Source organism: Miniopterus natalensis, chromosome 11 (genome assembly GCF_054644295.1).
Source record: "Miniopterus natalensis isolate mMinNat1 chromosome 11, mMinNat1.hap1, whole genome shotgun sequence".
Classification (NCBI taxonomy): Eukaryota; Metazoa; Chordata; class Mammalia; order Chiroptera; family Miniopteridae; genus Miniopterus; species Miniopterus natalensis.
Genome location: NC_142091.1, coordinates 52,620,558 through 52,643,634, shown reverse-complemented (window position 1 = coordinate 52,643,634; position 23,077 = coordinate 52,620,558). Strand labels below are relative to the sequence as shown.

Sequence of the window (23,077 nt, the reverse complement as noted above, 5' to 3'; positions counted from 1 at the left end):
GCACGCTGAGCGCAACATCAAACGTGCACAAAGCACAATTAGGCACTTACATTTACGGAGAAACACACACACACCTGCACCACCACCGTGGTGGTGTAGAAAAGCTGTAGGAAATATCTACTGTCTCAAGCCCACAGCACCATTTCAAGGTTATGGGAAACAACTGAGCATTATTCAACTTTAGGAAAACAATGAAGCACAGACATTAAAACAGAACAGGATAAAAAAAAAAAAAAAAAGCAACAGGAACAGGGGGGCCCTGGTCGGTGTGGCTCAATTAGTTGGGCATCCTCCTGCGCATCAGAGTTGCCGGTTCGATCCCTGGTCAGAGCACATGCCCGGGTTGTGGACTTGATCCCTGGTAGGGGGCATGCAGGGGGCAGCCAATCGATGTTTCCCTCTCTTTCCCTCTCCCTTCCTCTCTCTAAAAATCAATAAATAAATTTGGGTGGGGGGCAGGAAAAGAAGGGAAACCAAGTATAATCTTCACAGAAGAATAATTACCCACAGAAGTTGCTACGTCCTATCAAATCGGATCAGTGTTTCCTACGTTGGCACTTTTAAAGAGTCACAAACACGACTCAGACTAGACTTAAAATAAGAAAGACTTTTCAGCTTAGAAGTATAAACTGTGCACAGGGCTTCACTGTAGCAAGAAAACACGCAGGTTATCTGAAAGTCAAGGCTTCCCCTTGGCGCTCAGGGAGTATTTCCTCGGCCAGACTCTTCTCAGAAAAGCCTCAACGTATTTCCAAACTGGAACTGGAATTTATTCTGGGAAGGGCGGGTTCTCAACTAGAGTTATGCTCGCCACCGAGCCGGCCCATATCACAGACATGAAAACTGTGGAGCCCTTGTAGGGAGCACTCAGGGCCATGTGGCTGTCTCTGCTCCGCAAGGGTGGCTGCCAGAGCTAAGGCAGCAGGGAGGGCTGGTCGCGGCTGAGCCCATGCCCGCCCGCACCCCTCATGTGCCCGCCTGGTGCAGGGAGCAGACGGGATGCGGCGCTTCACCCCCACAGCGCACATACATCCCTGTTTGCAAAGTCACAATGACATGACTTACCTAGCAGCAGCCACTTTCTCCCGAAACAAGTCCCTGTGAAAAATTCTCCTACCGGAGAAGCTGTCCTTCCAATTGTCACAAGTGTTTTCAGTTAAACTGCTCATGTTTCTAATTAACTTTTGTCATCCGTAACTGCTCCGGTGCCCAGAAGCCTGGCGGGATTAACGGCTGCGTCTTCTCCTCTTTCTTTCTTTTCTCTCTCTCTCTTTTTTAATACCTATGTTCCGCCGCCTTCTAGCAACAGAGTAAACTGTATACAGAGCGGCTTTTTATGATTTAAACGTCAACGGCCGCCAAAGCCGAGTGAAGGCAGCCCCTGTGTGGGACACGCGCCGCGCGGGGGTGGAGAGCAAGGGCAGAGGAGCGGCCTCCCCTCGCTCTCAGCTGCGCAGGGAAGCCGCAGCTCCAGGGTGATCCAAAGCAGACCTCCCAATGTTTTAAAACACATACATCTTCCTGACTTACTGGGGATTTGGGTTTGGGTGGAGGTGGGGGTGGGGTGCTGCACAATCCTCCCTAACAAAACTCACTCACGGGGCATTGCTGGATCTTTTCCTGGGGAGGGTCGGAGACTGGCTCGGAAGCAGGCTCCTGGAACCCACCCGCACTGCCAGCCTTTCCGAGGCCTTCCACAGGCCTGACGCTGCTTCCGGAGGCCCTCCGGGGTGCCAGGGGGTATAGTGCTAGGCACGTGGTGAAGTGGGGATGACTGCCCAACATTATGAGTGAGGAAACTGAGGCTCAGGGAGGGCTAATGACAGACCCTAAATCATGCAGCTAGAAATTGACATGACTGGGATTTGAGCCCAGGGCTCCTGACACAGTGCTCCTTTGGGAATGCGTCACGGTTGTCTCCTTTGATGAAGAATACATTTCAACAACAGCCACTTGAATGAGTGCTTTTCAGACACCGCCTCTTCTATTGCTTAGGTGTGTTTATGGCATCCGAGGTGAGGCCTGAGCCAGGCCAGTCACTGGGAAGGAGGCAGCCTGTACTCCACAGGCAGGCTCTCTGGAGGAAATTCTAATATTAGACCTTCTAATGCCCAGTTCCATTTCTGTTAGGACAACTGTCTTTCTCTTTACCTGGGTTCAAATCTGGGGCAGAGCATTCATTGATTCACTCATTCGATATATTCATTCATATCAATAGTCATTCATTCAATGAGCACCTAGTATATGCCAGACATTGTTGTAGGTACTTGGGATACATCTGACAAAGATCCCTGCCTTCCTGGAGCTTACATTCTAGAAGGGAGGAACAAATGACAATGTCATTAATGAATACATTTTATTATTTGTTAGAAAATAAGTGTTCAGGCCCAGCTGGCGTGACTCAGTGGTTGAGCATCGACCCATGAACCAGGAGATCACAGTTCCATTCCTGGTCAGGGCACATGCCTAGGTTGTGGGCTCAATTGCCAGTAGGGGCGTGCAGAAGGCAGTCGATCAATGGCTCATCACTGATGTTTCTATCTCTCTCTCCCTCTCCTTTCCTCTCTGAAATCAATAAAAAAGTATATTAAAAAGAAAAAAATGTTCAGGAAAAGGGAACTTTGGGGGCAGGTTGCAATAGTCTTTACAGGAATGACAACCTGACATTCAGAGGCATATCCCGCTTTCCTAAAGAAGTTTTAAGTTTTAGGCATATTCCCCACTGACCATATGTGCATGAATCACTGGGACTTCTCACTCCCACATATTCCTTGAAACTCTTAGAAAGCTTGTCTGAAATGGTTTTAATGAGAAATGCCCCTACCCAGTATCTCTGTGTCTTTTTAACATTAACATACAACAACTGGAAATTAACAACTAACTAGCTAAGGACTGACCCAGAGTTAAACAGACGCTTGATCTAAGTGAAAGGGACAGGCTAACTGAAGATGTTTGTCTCCCTCAGGAAAGCTGCAAGGTGGGGGGGAAGGGCTCATACAATGTAGGCAGAACAGACACACAGTCCTCCTCAGGCCCTGCCGAGACAGCTCCCAGAAACTCCTACTTGCCTCTCAAACCCCAGCTCAATGCCTTCACCTCCGTCACACTGTCTGAGACCCTCCAGCTGAATGAACCGTCTGTTGCGTCACATGGAACTGTTCCCTACTCTGGGTTTTTCTAGGATATTGTCCATACCTCCCCATATAAGGATTTTGGAAGGCAATCTACTTACATCAGGCACTGGAAATACAGAGTTGCATAAAATACAGCTGCTGCCCTCTATGAACTCACTGTCCAAAGGGGCAACATATCTCAAAACAGCGCGGAAAACACGTAAGGGCTGTAAGGGTTGTGCAAGACCCAAGAGATCCACTCATTCTTTCTAGAGCGTTTGGGAAACCTTCACAGAGGAGGTGACTCGAGTTTGTCACGCTATGGTTGATATGTAAGTCCACTGGTCTGTGGGTTCCTCCAGGATAGCGCCTTGCTGATTCATCTTTGTGTCCCAAAGCCTGCCAGAGCTAGGAAGTGGTCATATAGTTAACCCTTGAACAATGCGGGGATTAGGGGTGCCAACCCCCACACAGTTGAAAATCATGTATAGCTTTGACTCCCCAAAATCTTAACTACTAGTAGTTTACCGTTGACTGGAAGCCTTATCAATAACAAAGTCAATTAAAACATGTTTTATAGTTATATGTATTATATACGGTGCTCTCACAATAAAATAAGCTAGAGAAAAGAAAATGTTATTAAGAAAATAATAAGGAAGAGAAAATACATTTATGGTCTTTATTGGGGGGGAAATCTACATATTGGTGGACCACATAGTTCAAACCTGTACTGTTGAAGGATTAACTACAAATGGTTTCTGAATTGCTGGTTGGTAGTTTTGACATTTGCAAGTCACAATTAAGGCAATGGAGACACAAGATTTGTGATTATTCATTAGGGTTTTGTTAAAACTTTTCAGCCTAAACTCAAGGAAACAAAACTCAGGATCCGGACTCAGAGCTTCAGAGCTTCCACTTGGCCATTAGCCTGGGCTCCCCTGGTTATGAAATCATGTGGGCAGTTCAAGGACACTCATTGCAGCTATAAAGGGTAGCACCTGGAGATGACCATGAACTTGGGTTTCTAGAACAGAAGGTCCCGAAGCAGGACTACAAGGCTCCAGGGTACCTGAACATCAGATCAGCAATACTCTGCACTTATGTCGTGGCCAGAAACCCCCTTAACAGTGAAGGGGGCTTCCGGTCACAAGTGGTCTTGTCCAGTTTAACCTGACACAGCTCTGTCATTCTTAAGACTATCATACCAGAGGCCTCAGGTCCTGGCTGAAGGAGCTGTTTGAGGCCCGCTCCTCTTTCTTTGGAAAGCAGTCATTTTTAATACCAGGGTTCTGAGATTCATAGCGTGGGAGTTTCCTTACCAAGCCTCAAACTTCGTCACCAACAAATGGTGTGACCCTAGATGTGCCATTTTGCCCCTCAGCGCCTCACTTGTAATAGGATAAGCTGTTCCTCTAGAGTCTTTTCAGCTCTATTTCTATCCAAATCTCAGTGAGTCTCCACGAGGCCCTCTGAGGCTGGGCCACAGGCAATCCTGTCTGACTGGGCCCATGAATGCAGCCCTCATTCACTAAGTTCTACCATTACCCTGAGCTGTGACACTCAGGTGCCTCTATCTTCAAACAGTCCCCTCCACAGTTCTCTTAAGATGGTTACTAATAAATAGAGACAACTGGTCAAGGAATAGTTAACCTTGAACGAGTTGCTAGTGAATTCAGAAATGCGAGTATTTTATGAAAACAAGCAAGGGAAAGAGAGGGTAGGGTGAGTTCTTTAAAATTAAGAGCACTTGTCTCCTTGATAACTAACAGCTTGTTTCTTTTCTCATGTACAGGAACTTTGTTAGAGCAAAGGAATCTAAGAGGAAGAAAGGAGAAAAGCACAAAAGAGTGTTCTGAACATCAGTATTTCCCCAACACTGGGATGTGGCCTCCGAAGTAGGTGAGTTTGTTTTAGATGGCACATGGGTGAGCATTTTTATATTTTAAAAGTTATATATTTATTTTATTGCATATTAGAAAAGATAAATAGCCCGTCTATAAATGTGCAGTTTCATGAATATTAAATGTAGACAAAATTTGAGTTGATTTAAACAAAATATGAAACAAACAAAAACACAAGTGGTTCACAGATTTGGCAAAGATCATGCAGAAAGTTTGTGAAAGACTAAAGTTGGGGAAACACTGTTCCATTAAACCAAGAAATACGTTATATTAAATCTTTTTTTTTTTTTTTTTTGAAAATGTAATCAACCAAGTAGAAATCAAATCAGAAGGCCCCTCAAAAAGACTAGGTTCAAAACCAATCTAAAATGGCTACTTTTAGAGCTTTATTTATATGTATTTAAACATGACATTTTGCTGAGAATGGTAAGCCATGGCAACATAACCGGGCCTTGTTTAGCCAAAGATAATTTTTAAAATAATGACTTTAATAAGTTTTTGATTACTACACATAGTAAGAATGACATTTTACATCACACCCAATAAATACCAAAATATCCATATGTCAAACTGAAAAATATCAAAACATACTCTTACTATGTACAATAAACTCTGATATGTGCTGATCACAGAGCCCTGAACAGATTTTATGGCCCACTAACGGATCAGGCCCTGCAGACTGCACATCTTGGCTCAAAAAGACCAGCTTACAAGGCCCGCCCCCCACCAACTGACAAACCACAGCAAGAGGGAAAAGTCTCATGTGAAATATTGCAGACAGGGTGCCTTTGAAGAAAATACTTTTATTTTGTTATTTTTTTAAGGGTTTAGGGAGAGCATTTAATCTCCTTTGGGGAGGGGAAAGCTTGGGTTTTCTGGCAACAAGCCTTAAACTTCCCTGACAGTAACCAAAATACTTTGTAAATGAAAATACTGTCTATCACAGATAAATAAGCGTTTCTTCCTCTCTCCCTCCATGAGGGCCAACACTGGCCCCAGGTCCCTCTGTTCCCAGCATCTTAGTTCGGATCTGAGTTAGGGAGACGTTGGTGGTCTGGTCCCTATGCCAGCAGGTACTCAGGGAGCATACTCGGCCTGCTGATCCCAGCTCCTGTCACCCTACTGTGATTGTAAACCTTCCCTGGGGAGGTTTGCCACCTAAGTCTTCTCTGTAATCTTCAGAAAAAGGCCTGATAATTGGGCCTGGGAAAATGTTTACAATTTCCTATAATTTGTCAAGGTGTCAATCTTGAGCGTTCAAATGTGTTAGGGTAATTGAAACCAGTTTTGTTTTGTTTTAAGTACATGGACTCCAGGCACACAGACTGGAGACAGTTTTCAAAGCTGCTCAGGTCAGTTTCTTTACAACCCTGGTAGCCGCCAGACCAGAGGGACACGTGAACCTCACGCAACCCACTTAGTGGTGCTGCAGGATTCCTTCAGCCTGGCCGGAGAAGCTTCCTCAGCACTGTTGCGACCAATGTCTAATACTAAAGGCAAGGGCTTAAACACAGTCTTCTCTCCAACTCCCTCTTGGAGAGAACCCTTGGAGGTACAGAGAGAGAGAGAAGGCAGGCATGAGAACCACCAAGGAGAGTGAGAGGGCATGGAGTGAGAAGAGGCTGGGCTCTGGACACATACGCTCTGAGAATCTTTTTGTGTCTACAATCTTATAGGCGCCTAGAACATACAAGTTAGAATAAAGAGAGTGATTTATACAAACAAATATTTTTAGAGTTGCTGTTAATGCAATCCCTATCAAAATTCCAATGACTGGGTGGTGTGGTTTTTTGTTTGCTTGCAGAAATAGAAAAATCCATCCTAAAATTCATACAGAATTTCAGGTGACTCCAAATAACCAAAACAACCTTGAAAAAGACCAAAACTGAAGGTCTTATATGTCCGGATTTCAAAACTTACTACAAAACTACAATAATCAAGCCTGTGTGATACTGGCATGAAGACAGACATATAGACCACTGGAGCAGACTAGAGAGCCCGGAAATAAACCTTTGCATAAATGGTCAAATGGTTTTCAAGACTATTCAATGGGGTAAGGACAGTATTTTCAAGAAGTGGTGCTGGGAAAACTGGATATTCACACGCAAATAAATGAAGTTGGATTCATACTTTACACCATATAAAAAATTAACTCAAAATAGATCACAGATTTAAACATAAGAGCTAAATGTATAAAACTTTTAGAAGAAAACAGAGGAGAAAAGCTTCATGACACTGGATTTGGCAATGATTTCTTGGACATGACTCCAAAAGCACAGGAACAAAAGGAGAAAAACAGATAAGTTCAACTTATCAAAATTAAAAACACTTGTGCATCAAAGGACACTCTCAACAGAGTGAAAAGGCAACCTATGGAATGGGAGTAAATACTTGCAAATTACATATATAATAAGGAATTGATATCCAGAATACAAAAAGAACTCCTGTAACTCAACAACAGATCGATTAAAAAATGAGCAAAGGACTTGAATAGACTTTTCTCCAAAGACTATATCCAAATGGCCAATACACACAGGGAAAGATGTTCACACCATTAACCGTCAGGGAATACAAATAAAAACCACGCTAAGACACCACTTCATACCCATCAGGATGGCTATTAACAAATAAGCAAACAAACAAACAAACAGAAAATAAGTGTTTGTGAGGATGTAAAGAAATCGGAACCCTTGTGTACTACTGTGGGAATGTAAGATGTAACAGCCATTGTGGAAAACACAATAAAAAAAATTAAACATAGACTATGACCCAGCAATTCCAATTCTGGGTAAGTACCCAAAAGAAGTAAAAGCACGGACTTGAACAGATATTTGTATGCCCATCTCCACAGCAGCGCACTCACAACAGCCAAAAGGTGAAAGCAACCCAAGTGTCCATCAACGGATAAACAATAAATATTGTTTGGATGGATAAACTAAACGTGGTATGTACATACAACGGAGTATTAATTCAGCCTTCAAAAGGAAGGAAATTCTAACCCATGCTATATCATGGATGGACCCTGAAGACATGCAAACTGAAATGAACCAATCATGAAAGGAGGAATACTATGTAATTCCACCTATAGGAGGTACCTAAAGTCGTCAGATTCAGAGACAGAAAGTAGAATGGTGCTTGCCAGGGGCTGGGGGCAGAGGGAAAGGGGGGCTAGTGTTCGGTGGGTAGTTTCAGCTGGGCAGGGCGGAAGTCTAGGAGACAGACGGTGTAACGCTGGACTGCAATGACAATGTGCTTCATGTCATATATACATGTACATGTGTGTAGGTATATTTAATCCTCACTGAGGATATGTTTCTAATGATTCTTAAGAGAGAAGGAGGAGGGGGGAGAGAGAGAGAGAAACAGCGATGTGAGGGAGGAACAGCAATCAGTTGCTTCTTTACACTCCCCAGCTGGGGATCAAACCTGCAACCTTTAGGTGTATGGGACCACGTTCCAACTGAGCCACCCGGCCAGGGTCAGAACTATATATTTTTAAGTGGCTAACATGGCAAATATTACATTAGGTATATTTTATTACAATAAAAAAATAGGGTTGTGTTTGGCTGCAGGTAACAGAATCCTGACCACCACGGCCTACACAGGTGAGGGGTTCACAACTTTATTTCCAGTGCTTAGCACGGGTCTTACACACACAAAGGGCTCAATAAACGTTGGTTGATTATTTTTAAAGTTTCTCTGCTAGTTTGATGGTTAATGAATCACGTGAAATAGTAGAGTTTTGAATATTACTTTACTAGTATTATTTCATTCTGGCTTGAAAAACTGCTGTAAAGGACTAGTGGTCCCCTTTAACCAACTCTAGCAGGCATGCAAATTCCACCACTTGGCTTTTCCCTCCTTAAATGGGCCCTCACCAACTCTTCAGTCAAGCTGTTTCCTCGGACTGGGATGCCTCACTGCCCCCTTGTATCCATACCCAGGCTTAACCTCCAGTCTCCCTTCCCTGCCATTTCCTTTGGGAAGCCTCCAGAAGCCATCTCTTTTCATCTCAAGAGCCACAAGGCTCTGTTGGGGCTTCTCTGGGGTCCCTGACACTTGCTGCCCTGCACTGTGGTTAACAGTTGCACTCAGCTTACTTACAAGAATGGCTGATGCTCGAATAGGTGCCCAGAAATGGTTGTTGGAAAAAATCAAACAAGCAAAAACTATTACTCACACTGGATTCCTCCATATGGCTCAAAATTAAAATCAGGTGTGCCTGGCTTCTCCCTCTTGGCTAACCATGCCCGCTGTTCTCTTTAAAGCTAAATGAACTCAGAAGACTAGAAACCTGGGTTTGTGATGCTTTCCAAGCTTTTTTGTTTTTCTGTGTACGGTGGAAATTTTGCTAGACCCAGTTACTGCAAATGTCATGTACAAATATTCCAGTATCTGTGCAGGTGTGGCCCAAAATCAATGTGCCCATTGCAGAAGTGGATTGTAATACATCGAAGCTGTCTCTTTCCTGCGTGAGCCACAAAGTTCCCAGCTTTCCTGGGTGACTTCCTCACCCCAGAGGAGGCGGGAAAGGGGCCCTCCACGGCTGGGGCAATGCAGTGGTGTTTCTTTTTAATACATGACAAGGTCATTCTTTTTCTTCAGGGGCTTATTTTGGAGAAAACCAAGTGAAACTGGGGTAATGATGTCATTCACTTTTCTGTTGGTAACCAAAGGGCAGTAAAAGAAAATAAGGAAGTATCATTCTCCTACGCAATTTCACTGCCTTTTCTCCAGTTTCACAAGCTACATTTTCAAATCCCACTTACTGGCATAAAGAACTAGGGAAAGCTAAACAAAGGCTAAACTTGCTGGGAGCATTAGTATACAGTTGGGCTTATCTTTGACCTTGTAATAGCACCTTAAAAAGAGAATAAATTCTTAAAATCTCACCCTTCCTCCCACACACCCTGTACCTCAAAAGGTGCCCTACACATATTTTTGAAATCTCCCCACTCAGCTGGATAAGGAGACATCGTTCGACTGCTGACATTTGAAGGGAGATAGCTTAAAAAAAAAAAAAGCATTCCTGTTCTTTATCTTTCATTTCTTGAAGCCAGATCACCCTCAAAACACCTCCTTCCTCTCTTTTGAACTTATTTGTTCAAAATCCCAAGCAATATGTTTCAGGGGAAAGCTTCTGTTCTAATTGGTCGAGCCATTTCTCTATCTTGTACCATATATGGCTATGAAAAAGTACAAAACTGGCTGCAGAAAACCTTCTCCATTTTTTCAAGGGTGTATGAATTTTCAAAGAGATTATAAACACTTTACAGGGGGCCAATCTCATTCTTGCAGGAGGCCACCGTCCACGGCTAACGGCGCCTTGGCAGAGCGCAGCGGTTGTACACTATTGTAAATACATCCCTCTAAGACGCAGTGAGGTGAGCGATTCTGCAGGCCCCCTCCTCTAAGGTATCGGCCCAATCTTCCTGCTTTCTCCTGCGGCAAAGGACTGACACCCCAAGACAGGAGCCTCCAAGGCACTGTGAAACCAAAATGCTTTCCACTGAAGAGCACAAATAGGCACTAACAGAGAGGGGTCCCAGGCCATATACATCTGGAAAACAGAGGCACACCTCGTTTTACTCTGCTTTGCTTTACTGTGCTTCACAGATTTTTTTTTTTACAAATTGAAGGTAACCCCCTCTCCCCCAGCAAACAGATTATGACTTTCCTTATTGTGCCAATCTATTGCAGTGGTCTGGAAAGGAACCCACAATATCCCCATGGTATGCCTGTAGTAGTCAAACAGTGTTCATGCCTGCAGGACTTCTCAGAGTCTTTAATGTGCTTGCTTGTGCTGGGAATGCCCAAGCTGATAATGGGATGGTGTGATTCCGACGTGTATTTTCCCTATGGAACTGATTTTATGGAAGAGCTTAAGGAAAGAGACTATTATGGGATGCAATTTGGTAAACACTGTCCTAATGGAGGGGGCAGAAAAATGGGCACATAACTCAAGTCAGAGAAGACAGCTGTTCAACAGGTAACAGTCACTAACCAAGAGAGCTATGCAAGGGCGAAGGAAGAGGATTTTCTCTCTCTCTGTGAAGTTACAATCTAATAGGCTGTGGAATGATTTCATGATATGCATTTTGGGCATTAAACATTCTTAATGGTACCTAAGGGTACCTGCTCCCTTTTATTTCAAAAGGATTAGTGAAAGGTTCTTCACTAAAGCCAACGAGTGCATGAAAACAGGACGGAGGAGAGTCGTGGCTGCACCGTGGTATACCAGAAAAGATTTCTATCAACAGTTAGGCTCTAGGTGAGTCAGCCCTGGGACGTGGTAGCCACAAAAACTGATGTTTTCTTGGCCTGTATTAATAGAAGAATAACATTCAGAACAAGGGAGGTGAAGATCTTCACTAGCTGTGCACAGCTCGGATCAGAGCTAAAATGGTGAAATCTTCAGAATTTTGGACCTTGAAAGGCTTCATAGAAATCTGCTACTTAAGTCACCCATTTCCCAAAAAGGGAACAGAGCCTTGGGCATGTAATGACTTCCCTGGGGTCTTGTAGTCAGTAAATGGTACAGCTGTTGTTTAATTTAGGACTCTGGAGCTTGTTAAATAAAGTAGCTTTGCTGGTTCTACCCCCAAACCTACCAATTCAGAATGTCTGGGTGGACCCAAGCAGCTGGAGTGCTGGAGTGCTAGCTTGCTCCCCAGGTCACTGTCATCCATACTGAAGTCCAAAACCAGGTATTAAAGAATTCAAGTCTTCCTGCAACTTTGAGAAATGGTAGTTTGCTCAGGACAAGGACAGGAATCTAAGGAGGTCCTTAAACCACTCTCAACAAGGAGCAGCCAAAATGATTGGGACATTCAGCTTGGAGAACAGAGGACTTAAAGGAGGCAAAAGTTGTTCGAGGAGCTCGTATCACCAAGGTGATTTTCCTTCCTCTTTGATTTTTCTGCCCACTGACACTGAATAAAAACAAAAAAGGTGGGCCAAGGACTCAGGTGGGCTCTGAACAAGAGTGTGTGGACAGCGAGAGGCCAAGAACCCATGGCAGCACTGGGGTTGGGGGGTCCCAAGGTAGGGACAGCCAAGGAGGGGGCAGAAGTGGGGAAGGGAGTGTTCACAGCAACTGTGGAAAAGGGGACTTAAGCCAACCTGTTTTATATGTTCTCTGCTTCACCAGAGCAGCTCTCTTTACATGTAAGATTTTATTTGACAAAAGGTTTCCATGGAAAAACCTATAAACAATATTAATAATTATCTATTAATAAGAATAATGGCCAACATATATGGAGCCTGCACTTTGTGCCAGACACTCTGCTAGAAAGCATGTTTATTGTATTGACGTTTTCATCTGCAGGATAAATCCAGTGAGGTTGGTAATGATGATTCCATTTTACCAGTGAGGAAACTGAGTCATGGGGCCTTAGCAGGTCACCTGAGATGAAACAGATCAGTGCCAGCCAACTGTATTTCGAGTGCACACTCTTTAGCTGCACTCCTGGTCTGCCAGCCTCCAGAAGGGACAATGAACTGGGCTCTCAAAGTATGTGATCCTCTCTTGGTACAAGATATGGTATTTTCATCAAGTTTTCCGTCAACAGTTTTGAGACTCGACAGCAAAATTCTCTGACCTTTAACTCCTTCCCCGAGGAAAAGGGGAATTTCCACCCCCAGGAGGTCCTTTTTAAAAATGGGGCTGTCAAACATTGAGCAATAATTTAAGAATGGTTTTTGTTCTTTAAAATGTAGGATGCTGGCAAAATGTAATCTTTCTGCTGTTATTTTTTCTGCCAATCAAAATCCGAAGCCAACCAAAGAACTGACTTATTAGATTTCTCCAGGGGAATCAATGCGGAAACTGAGAGCTGAATTGGACTATTCTTCACTATCTATGATTGCATTATGCCAAACGTGCAGAAGCAGAAGGAGAAAGCAGCAGTCATTTATCCTGATCCTGCCAAGAGCGCAGCCACTCAGTATCAGATAGATCAAATGATTGCAGGGCTTCATGGATGTCACTGATCTGCACGCCGCTCTCCCAGACTTCTGAGCCTTTTCACCTGACAGTTGTCTTCTTAATGAAAAAACAGAATTTTTCTTCTGAAAAAACAAAATACACCGAGGCAGAAAGTGCCCCTGGAGACTTTTCACAGGCTCTACTCACCCGACCTGGGAAGCAATTTCCTCCAGGTGTCTGTTTTGCTTTAAGCAACAGGCCTGGCTGTGATAAGCTGGGTAGACTGAATTTTCCCAAGTGGAGCTCTCATCCTAGTAACTCTTCTGCGAGGCTAAGACATCTTTTAAAAACAAGATAATCTCGATGAGGTGGAAAGAAGGCCAAGGTTGTTGTCGTGTTTTGCTTGGTGCTCCTCCCATCCCCTGGGGAATCATGCAATCAGGACACTCTGTGGATGGTTTCAAGTCCAACTGAATAGCATGGTAACTGGAGTTACCTAGTCTAGCGGGGCTCCAGTTCATTCACAGTAAAAATAAAACTAACACCAGTAACTATCGTTTACTGAGCGCCAACCACGCGGCAAGTACTGTCCGGTACTAAGTGCTTTAAAGGATTTCATTTAATGAATTCATCTAATGAATGATTTCATTAATTCACACATAAGCATCCTATGAAGTGGATTTACTGTAGCTCAGAGACATTCTGTTAGCAGCTCGCCCAAGGCCATGACTAGGAATTGGTAGAAAGCTCTGCATGCAGATTTTCAATTCCCCTACAAACAGCGAGCTTTCTCAAAGTGAGGCATATGTTGGTGGAATTGTCTCCCATAAGCAGAGTGGGAGCAGGGGACCCCCTAAAAGCCCTCTTGACCTAACTCCATAGAGGAAGAGACCGAAGCCCGTGCAGTCTAAAGTCCCCAGGTTTGGCAGGTAGCTCCCCACAGCCCTGCCCAGGCAAACTGCAGGTCGCTGGCAAGCTCGCCTGCTGCTCTCCGAAGCAGGGCCTCCGGTGCCCCATCCACCTCAGCAGGCCGCTGGAGGCAGCCCAGTGCACACACAGCTCCAGGCTGCGTGATGACTCAGACACTCCTGGCAACATCTGCTCTGTTTCCGTGAGACTCAAAGGGCTCCTCTCATGAGTGCGGGGGGAAAGGGATTCGAGGAGCTTCTTGCCCATGTGCAGGGCTCTGAGATGTAATGTGGAAACCAGGCCGACTCGCGAACCAGCTTGGAGGAGTTAATGCACACTTACTCATGCCAGAGCTCATTAAATGTTGTGCCAGGGGATCTCTGTCATCTTGAATAAAAAATTCTGGAGGTACAGTACCCAGGGATATGGTTGGGGCTCAAAGTTATCTGGAGCCGTTTCTCCTTGGAAATCTTAAAACAACCACAACATTCAATGTTTGTCCCTCCATCCATTCAATGCCACCCCATCCGTCCAACACTGTTGACACTTCTGTTCCAGGTACTCTCGCAGGTGCTGGAGCTACAGCAACGGATAAATGGTCTGCGCCTCTAGGGGGTTCTGAGTCTTGCGGGTGGGAGAGGCCATGAAGCAGAGGTAACTACAAAGCGTGGAGCTGCTGCGACGGGGAATGTTCATGGAGCTGCGGATCGCAGAGCGGGGGCCTTAACCCTGGGAGTCCAGGAAGGCATTCGAGCCAGGTTTTCCCGCCCCTGCACACACCTTTTAGAACTTAGTCCTTTACAAAGCATTAAAAGGAAATAAAGTGTCTAGATACCCAAACCTAGAGATTCAAATCGGACTCTGAAGGACAAAACACATAGATTTTCCACTTGATCGGAGTAAAATCTGGTCAGCCAAATGCACTCATGACACTAATCTCAACCAGGAACTTCAGGGGCACACCCACTGCACCCACATAATGAAGAACAGGGCACATAACTCAGTCAGGCTGTTACTCTTCCTGCTCGCCCGGCACCCGGGTACTCTCTCCATTCAGTGCGTGCACTGAGTTTATTTCCACAGAGGATCCTTACAGGTCACCTCCCAGTCCAGGCTGGGAAAAACAGGCCTCGGGGCTCAACTCTCTCATTCCTCCCCAAATCCAAATGACAAGCCAAAGGCAAAGTTGATGGTTTCAAATAATATCAAACTGACTACTGATCTAGTCACTCCCAGCTGTCAATCCAAATGCCATGAGTTCAAGGCAAATGGCTAAACGTCCTCTATCAAGAGACACATATCAAAATGACAAGGATGGAGATGAGTGACAGAGACCCGAATGCAATTTTATACTCTCAATTTGGGACTTAAAAGGGGGAAATGAAGGCAGGAAAAGACAACTAAGGTGAGCTCCACACTGACCGGGACTGAGCTCAGCAGCCAGGTTCCCTTCCTCGCTCTTCAAACCGACCCCTGAGGAGGGCAGAGTCAAGCCTATTTTACAGAACAGTAAACTCAGGCTCAGGGAGGTTGAGTCCCTGGCCTGATAGCACAAAGCTGGTGAGGCCAAGGTGAGGTTCAAGCTGAGGTCTGTGCAACATGGAGGCTAACAGTTCACTGCCTCAGCTTCACTCTCCTTGTAAAAATTAACAGAACTGTGGGACCAAAGCTATGGAGTGAGGGATGAGGGTTGGGAAGCACACAGCACAGTATTTCTTGGAAGCCACTGTTAGGGCAACGAGACCACCAGAATTTCTGTTAGGATGGGAGAGCTGTCTCTGGTTGAATTCCTTGACAAGCTACTTGGACCAAAGCTGAAGTCCAGGGGGAACCTGAATGTGGGAGCAACTGTCTTGCAGAAGATGAGGGAAAGAACTGCTTCCTTACATCAAAAGGAGGGAAAAGTGGGCAGGACAAGCAAGCTGGGGGCCATGTGAGATGCAACATTTCCCTCCCTGTGACACCACAATAAACTCTCAAAAAAGTTACTAAAAATAGGAAGTGATTGCTATAGTGGATATTCCTGGAAAACCAACAAGAAAGTAGGCTTCTGTGTTCGGGGTGTTGGGGTGGAATGGAGGAAACCTTCCCAGAGAGCAGCTGGGGAAACAGTCCCTGGGAACTCACAGAAATCCTGAGCTGGGTTGCAGGCAGAGTTCAGTCACATCTCCCAAGGAAGGTCTTTGCAAATACCTGGGCTGGTTGGTTAGGACAGCTGATCTCTTAGTTGCACAGGTAGATACTGCTATATTCCCAATTTACAGGTGAGCAAACAGAGGCCTGGAAGGATTAAGTAGCTTCTCTGATGTCAAAGGACAGGTACACAACTGCTGGCTCTAGTGTCTGAACTTAAATAATTATTCTATAGCTTATTCATTCATTCATTTCATTCATTCGTTCACTCACTCTACCAACAAATCTTTATCTGAAGTCTCTGCATGCAAGTTCTGTGATGGCAACGGAGAGAAGAGTACAGGGCTCAGTCCCCGCTCCCGACACGTTCACCTGCTAATGAAGGACAGACAAGACAGCCATAAACCATGGGGAGGACACCAGAGGGAAAGGGCAGGGTGCTGTGGGAACTCAGAGAAGGGGTTTCACACCCAGGCCCCGGGGTCAGGAAAGGCTTTCTAGAGAAAACAAAGTCTAACCTGGAATGTAAAACAGGAAGTTGGTGGGACAAAGGCTGAGGATGGAGGAGAGCAGAAGGCATTTCAGACAGAGAGCCACGCTGACAAAGAGCGGGCATGTGCGGGGACAGGGCCCCTGAAGGGAACCGCTAACTGCCCCGCGGGGCAGGGACTTCACGCGAGGAGGCAGGCCAGCGCACAGGGGTCTGCAGGCCAAGGGGGCGAGTCTACACCCTCTGAATGGTCAAACAGAGAGGAGAAAGGATAACCAAGCGTTCCGAGGCCCATGCTCTAGAGGTTTACTCGACTACAATTTCCCCCTTCTCAAGAAAAGTCATTTTCTTCATGAAAATAAGACAGCTTCTTATTTGGGATTCCCCCCAACACCCACCCTACCAAAAACTGAGCCCCTGTTGGACTCCATGAAACCATTAAAATAGCTATGCACCCAATTGGTGCAGCAAAGCTGGGTGCCATCTCTGAGTTAAATCGAATTATTAACTGGAGGTAGTCAGCTACCAAGCTTGGAGAGGGAGGAATGTGAAAAAAACAATATGATTTTAACAGCTGGTACCAGAGCTCCTCTTAGAAGCTTTGTTTAGGAAATACCTTGGCTCTAGGCCACTCCGACTATAGAAGATGAGGTTGTGGGGGTGTGGTCTGGAAGGAGACAAGAAGGGGAAGAAGGGGGGGGGGGGAGGACACTGATCAATACAGTAGGTCCAATATTCAATTTTAAGCTGTTTGTATTGTAACACTGTAACCTCCCCATGGCCCTGAGCCTTTAGGAAAAATCTATTATGCCCAAAGCCTTATGTCACTCTTCTGACAACTGAATGAGTTGGGCCGGTTCCAATGGGTAAGAAAGGGATATTGCACATGGAATGGTAACATACATGATCTACAAGCTCAAGTATTTCAGCAAAATAGGATCGAGGAACAAATACTGACCAGCAGCGTGCTTACTGCTCAAGATCATTCTTCAAATTAGTAGCAGACCTGGGACCAGAGCTGGGGCTGCCTGCCTCCCTCCCCTCGTGCCTCAAAGTCCTCTCAAGGACAGAGAGGCACCTGACTTGCAGCTGGGCAGGGGCTCACGCAGGCGGCTCTGGCTAAACTTTCACATCCGACTCGTTTTCCATTTGGGATGAAGGGGAAGAGCTCTGCCAGGGATGTACATGAGTTTAAGAAAGCCAGTCAGAGACCCAGGTGACAGGAAGAGAAGACGCACTGGGGGTGGCCAGCAGCAAAGGAATGACCAGACAGATTTCTCCAAGAATTCCCAAGGAGGCAGTGGGCTGGTGGGATATTCCTGACTGTCAAAGGATCCCCCACACCCGTGTTGATCAGCAGGAAACAGGAAGGGCAGAAAAGGGAGGCCTTTTTATGTTCTTAATAAATCTCCAAACACAAAAATACACAATGTACCAAGGCCATGTTTCCCTCTCATTGCAAAGAAGATCAAATTAGGCATCTTAAATGTTTTTCAAGGGATTTCTGCCCTGGTATGTTACAGAAAACAGGGCAGGGTGATTCAAACCTGCTGTCAATACAGAGTGAAGGGAAGAAAAATGCCAGCTATTCTGCAGCTGTCAGCCAGAGTCCTGGAGAAGCCGCTATTCTGACAACGCTGACGCACAGGAACAATGCAACTTCCAGAGCAGGACTTAAGCCAAATAAACCTGAGGGATATCAATTTAGGAGGTGAGTCTTAAAATAGCAGCCAGGAATGTGTGGGTTCCCTTGGACAACTCAGATTACATGCCCCATCCCTGCCTTTAGTAAAATTATGCACAGACAGTGTCTGTTTAGTCAAGTTTCTCTCTGAGTTGCCAATACGTTTTCAGCTCATGGGAGTCAGTCTGGATGCAAACATGCTGGGTGAGCAAATGCACAAAGTGATGCACTTGGAGGGGCAGGTAAAGTACCGAGAGACATAAGACAAAGTCTGGGTCCCTAGGAAAATTATTCCAGAGTTAGGAAGAGGTGTGCCCATAGGGCCATGCCCTCAAGGTGAGGATTTCCAGTTAGACTAATGGGATGGTCTTCATGAAGACAGGCATTTGAAATGGACTCTAAAGGATGCATTTATTCCTTTAATGATGTCTATTCTGTGACAGGTTACGGGACACAGCTATCAGCAGTGACCAGTTGCATGGGGTGGATAAGGAGAGTCAGGCATCCTGAAATATTACAGTTAAACACTTTTTTTTCCTGTTTCATTTAATTAACATTTTAGCAACCAGCAGCACAGACAATAAAGTCCAAATGCGTTTGGTTAGGTGGAATATAAACATTTGCTCAAAACTGCTGGTGTTTGAAAGCAGATCAGCCTTTTCTAAGAGCTAGAGAGATGCACGAGAATCACATTAAAAAAATTTTTTTTTTTTGCATTTTTCTCCCCTGTAAGAGGGGAAATGTCCTAGGGCCCAGATCTCAATCCCATTTCTGCTGTTGTTTTTTTAAAATTACAAAACCAATTGACCCTAGCCCAACTGGCAACACACACACGCGCGCACACACACACATACACACACACAGAAAAAAAGAGAGAGCTCACTCATCTTTATTTAATGAGAAAGTTAAGGAATCACTACCAAACAGCTATTTCTTTGATCCTGCCCTGCTCTCGCTCACACCCTAGTCGCTGGGCATGTTCCCTCTGTCCAGACGACTCTCTTCTATGTAGTTAATTCACCACTCATCCAGCATTTGATGGCTTTGGTCACAGCTACATCTCCAGTGATTGGTACAACCCCTGACCCATAAGAGGAGCTCAATGATAAGTGATTTTACTCAAAACTAGCTTCTATGATAGTACGGTGGTTAAAACCAAAATACCAGCTTTGGAATCACGCAGACCTAGGTGAAATAGGAAATCTGGCCCTTGCCAGCTCCATGATGTAGGCAACTTGTTTAATCGCTGTGAGCCTGTTTCCTGCATCTGCAAAAGGGAGATGATACCACTGATATCTCCTGGTAATGGCACGAAGGACCGAAGGAGGCTATGTATGCAAAGCACCTAAACACAGCCAGGGGGCTCACAAGAATTCCTCAAAACCAGCCGCTCCCATCACCACGATCATTATTATTGCAGCAATGTCCCTTCCTGGTCACAGCCCGTCACCTCACCCACTGAGAGCAGGTCCTAGAGTTATTTATAAGGCAGGCATTCATAACAGCTGCTTGTGGACATACATGTAAGGCTTATGACAGTGATAAAGAGGAGGAGGAAGGTGATGACAGCAATTACTTCCTCTGATGTCACTGATTTGTGACTCTTTGATAGACCTTTGTTTTCCTGAAGCCCATAGAGAAGTGGGAGAAGAGAAATACCGGCTCAAGCCTGCTCCCGAAGAAATGTTACCTCTCAGAGATTCCACAGGATCCCTGACCACAAACTGCCAAAACCTGCGAGACATTTTCCAATCGGAAATCTCCTTGCCCCCTGGGAATCCGCTCGCCAAGGGGATGGAGGCTGCTTCTGTGCATTAGATCAACTGACAACTCAAGAGTTACAACCTGTTTTTATCTGGATCAAAGGCAAAAAGATATGTATCTCAGCTGTTATTTAAAATTCCCAGACTGGCACCAAAGGCTTTCTACCCCGTGGTTCCAGAGGTAACGGATGAGGCAGGACAGCCCATTACCTGCCTCAAAGCTGCTCACTGCCTGGGGCTCTCCTGCAACTGGGGCAGTTTCTGGACCTGGGTCCCCAGAAGGAGGGGGCTCATTCTCCGCCCCAGGGACCATCCCATCTGAACTGGATTGAAGTTGAATAAAGGGAGAGGAGGACCAGAAATTATCTTCTTTGCTACCCTTGAGGCAAAGGCAATACTTCCATTTTAATCGAGAGGAAACTGAGGCCCAGTGAGGGGGGGCACTTAACCAGGAGCACTGGGTAGGAGTGGAGCTGAGGTCAAATGGACTTGACTATGGCATGAAAGCAAGCCATCTGTTTAAACCACTGAAATATATTTCATGTGCCATTACACTCACCCACTCAAAGTGTAGGATTCAATGGTTTCAGTGCAACTAACATCACAATCTAATTTTTAGAAATTACAGCAAAGAGAAACTCTGTAGCCATTAGTAGTTACCCCCCCCCCCCCCCAACTCCTATCCCTGGCGACTACTAATTTACTTTCTGTTGATATAGATTTGCCTACTCCGGACATTTCATATAAATGAACTTATATAATGCTTGTTTTGTGTGCGACTAGGAAGCTATATTTTAATGGCACACTTCAATGGCAGGCCCTCCGGTTGCTCACTAACCTGTTACCCACAGCTGTGCTGCCAGATGCCGTAGCCACGACCCATGTGTGGCCATTTACATTAATTAACATGGACCATATTAAACATCAGTTGTCAGTTCCTCATGTCACCAGTCGCAAGTCAAGTGCTTAGCAGGCACACAGAGCTAGTGGCTATCCTATTAGAAGGCACAGATAAGGAACACTGCCCTCAGTGGAGGCCGCTCCAGCCACCGCTGGGCTCCCTGCTCCTCCTGGCGGCGGGAAGTTATCTTCACAGCAGAGTGGGAGCCAGGAACAGCTCCAGGGAAGGGGGAGGGAGGGAGGGAGGGAGTGGTGGGCCAATTAGAGCCAACCCCCTCCTCCTACCCGGCACCCCCCCCAACCTGAAAAGCTCTCTGTTTAGTTAAGCTCATCCAAAAGGCAGATTCGCCAAAGCCTTTGGAAGCACTTCAAGGAGTCCAGCCTGTACCTCAGCCCTTTGATGATTTCTCAAGCGTTTCATGCCAGAAGGTGATCTGAGGGGCTCCTTAATGAGACTGAACAGTCCTACTCAGTTTCCGGCCAGCAGTGGCTACTTCGTTTGCCAAGACATGACCACTAAGACTGATGACACCCCAGGGCCAGAACCATGGCACCCTGGCATGCTCAGACAGAAAGGAGAGCAGCACTGTCACCCCAGGTCGGAGCTCCCGCCCCTTCCCGGGGCTGTTCCTTACTTCAGCCCCAATGCCTTCTCTCTGTTGTCTAAAGATGCTTCAGTCACTAGCTCCGAGGAGCGGGGCAGCGGGTTATTTCAAATTGCGGGTTCGGATGGATTAAGATGATCAGAGAGCCCAGACTAATGGGTGATGGACAAACAAAAGGAAAACAGAATTACATTCAGAAAAAATCCTTTACTAATCAAAGGGTCCTTTGTTCCAAAACAACTCGCAAAAGTCATCAATCATGACCTTTTAAAGTTGTCTTAAAGGAATATAATTAAGTTAGCTAATATCCTTTTGTTTAAAACTTTGCTGAAAGATACATCTGCTTCCTTCTACTTTAGTAGCCAATTTATTTAAAAAGAAAGACAACCTAACAAATGCTTCTTCCAATATGTTTGCCTGTCTAAATCAATACTTTTCTCTTGAATTCTCCCTCCCTCAATGAGTGGCAGTGGGGGGATTTCAAGAATCAATAGGTTACATTTCTAAGATACAGGAGCAAAAGATAACCCGGCGGATGGATATTTACCAATCTCTGATAAGTGTTTGCTCGCTAACAAGCTGTTCTTTCAGTGAAGGTCACAGTGCTTCTTGGTCCCTCGGTTTTCAAAACCATCCTTCACTGAGGATTATCCAGAAGAGACGTAGGAAACCAAGAAGATGTGGTTGCTTTAGGATTTTGATCTGAGGCAACACATCAGGAATGGGAAGTGGCTCTTTGGGGTTCCCAGTTCAGCTGCTGTGGTTGCTCTGCCCTTTGCAGTCATTTCTGACTTTGTAAACTCATGAACTCATGCATTCAACAAACATTACATACAGAACTCAGGATTTTTTTTTTATGTGTTCCATCTCATGTCATCCTCACAATAACTTCATGAGGTTGGTGCTGTTCTCATTTCTATTTTAGAGCTGAGGAACTGGAAATCCATCAAATTTACATGGCCATCAGGTGGAACTGTTGGGACGAGACTCCTGGGGTCCTGAACCCCAGTCTGACATTCAGACCATTTTCATCACATGACAAACTGTGCCAGTTGGTATTAAAAAAAAAAAAAAAAAAAGCAGAGGAGCCTGGGTATCTGAGGACCAAGGATCCCAAAGGCCTGAGAACAGGCTTAAGCAGAGCCAGGCCTATTTTGCAAGATGCTACTTTCACAGGTAGTTCCTACCTGGGCCAAAGGGGCCTCATAAAGCAAGCAGAGCTTGTGTCCCCTCAAGGAATGATTGTGTCTGCTACTCACAGAGAACTTCTGTGGGACTGGAGTAACCAAGGATGTTTCAGCCACTCTTCTACTGAGAGCTCTCAGAGCTACACACGCCCTATACTTGTTGGAAACTATAAAAGTTTCTTAGCTTACCTTTTGTGAGCTCGAAGTATTCTCATTTTCATGTGATCGTGGTGAAAATTTGACTTTAAGCTTGACGAATGAAATCAATCGATCAATACATATTTATTGGACCCAACATATATTGTGTAGATTGACTGCAAAACCAGCCCAGGTCTCCGCCCCCCCTCTGTATCACATATGCTTTGCAATGTGACTTTGCAGCACCTTCCTCGATAGGTAGAATGCTCCCCACCCCCACGCACCTGGGCAGGCTATGTGACTTGCCTTGGCCAGCAGAATACAGCA

The 23,077-nt window shown here is 45.4% G+C and overlaps 1 protein-coding gene across 1 annotated transcript in view; it reads right to left on the bottom strand.

The window, feature by feature from the left end:
• NAV2 (neuron navigator 2) overlaps positions 1–23,077 on the bottom strand; it is a 341,354-nt gene that overhangs the window by 144,303 nt on the left and 173,974 nt on the right. The gene's annotated exons all lie outside the window — the stretch shown is intronic.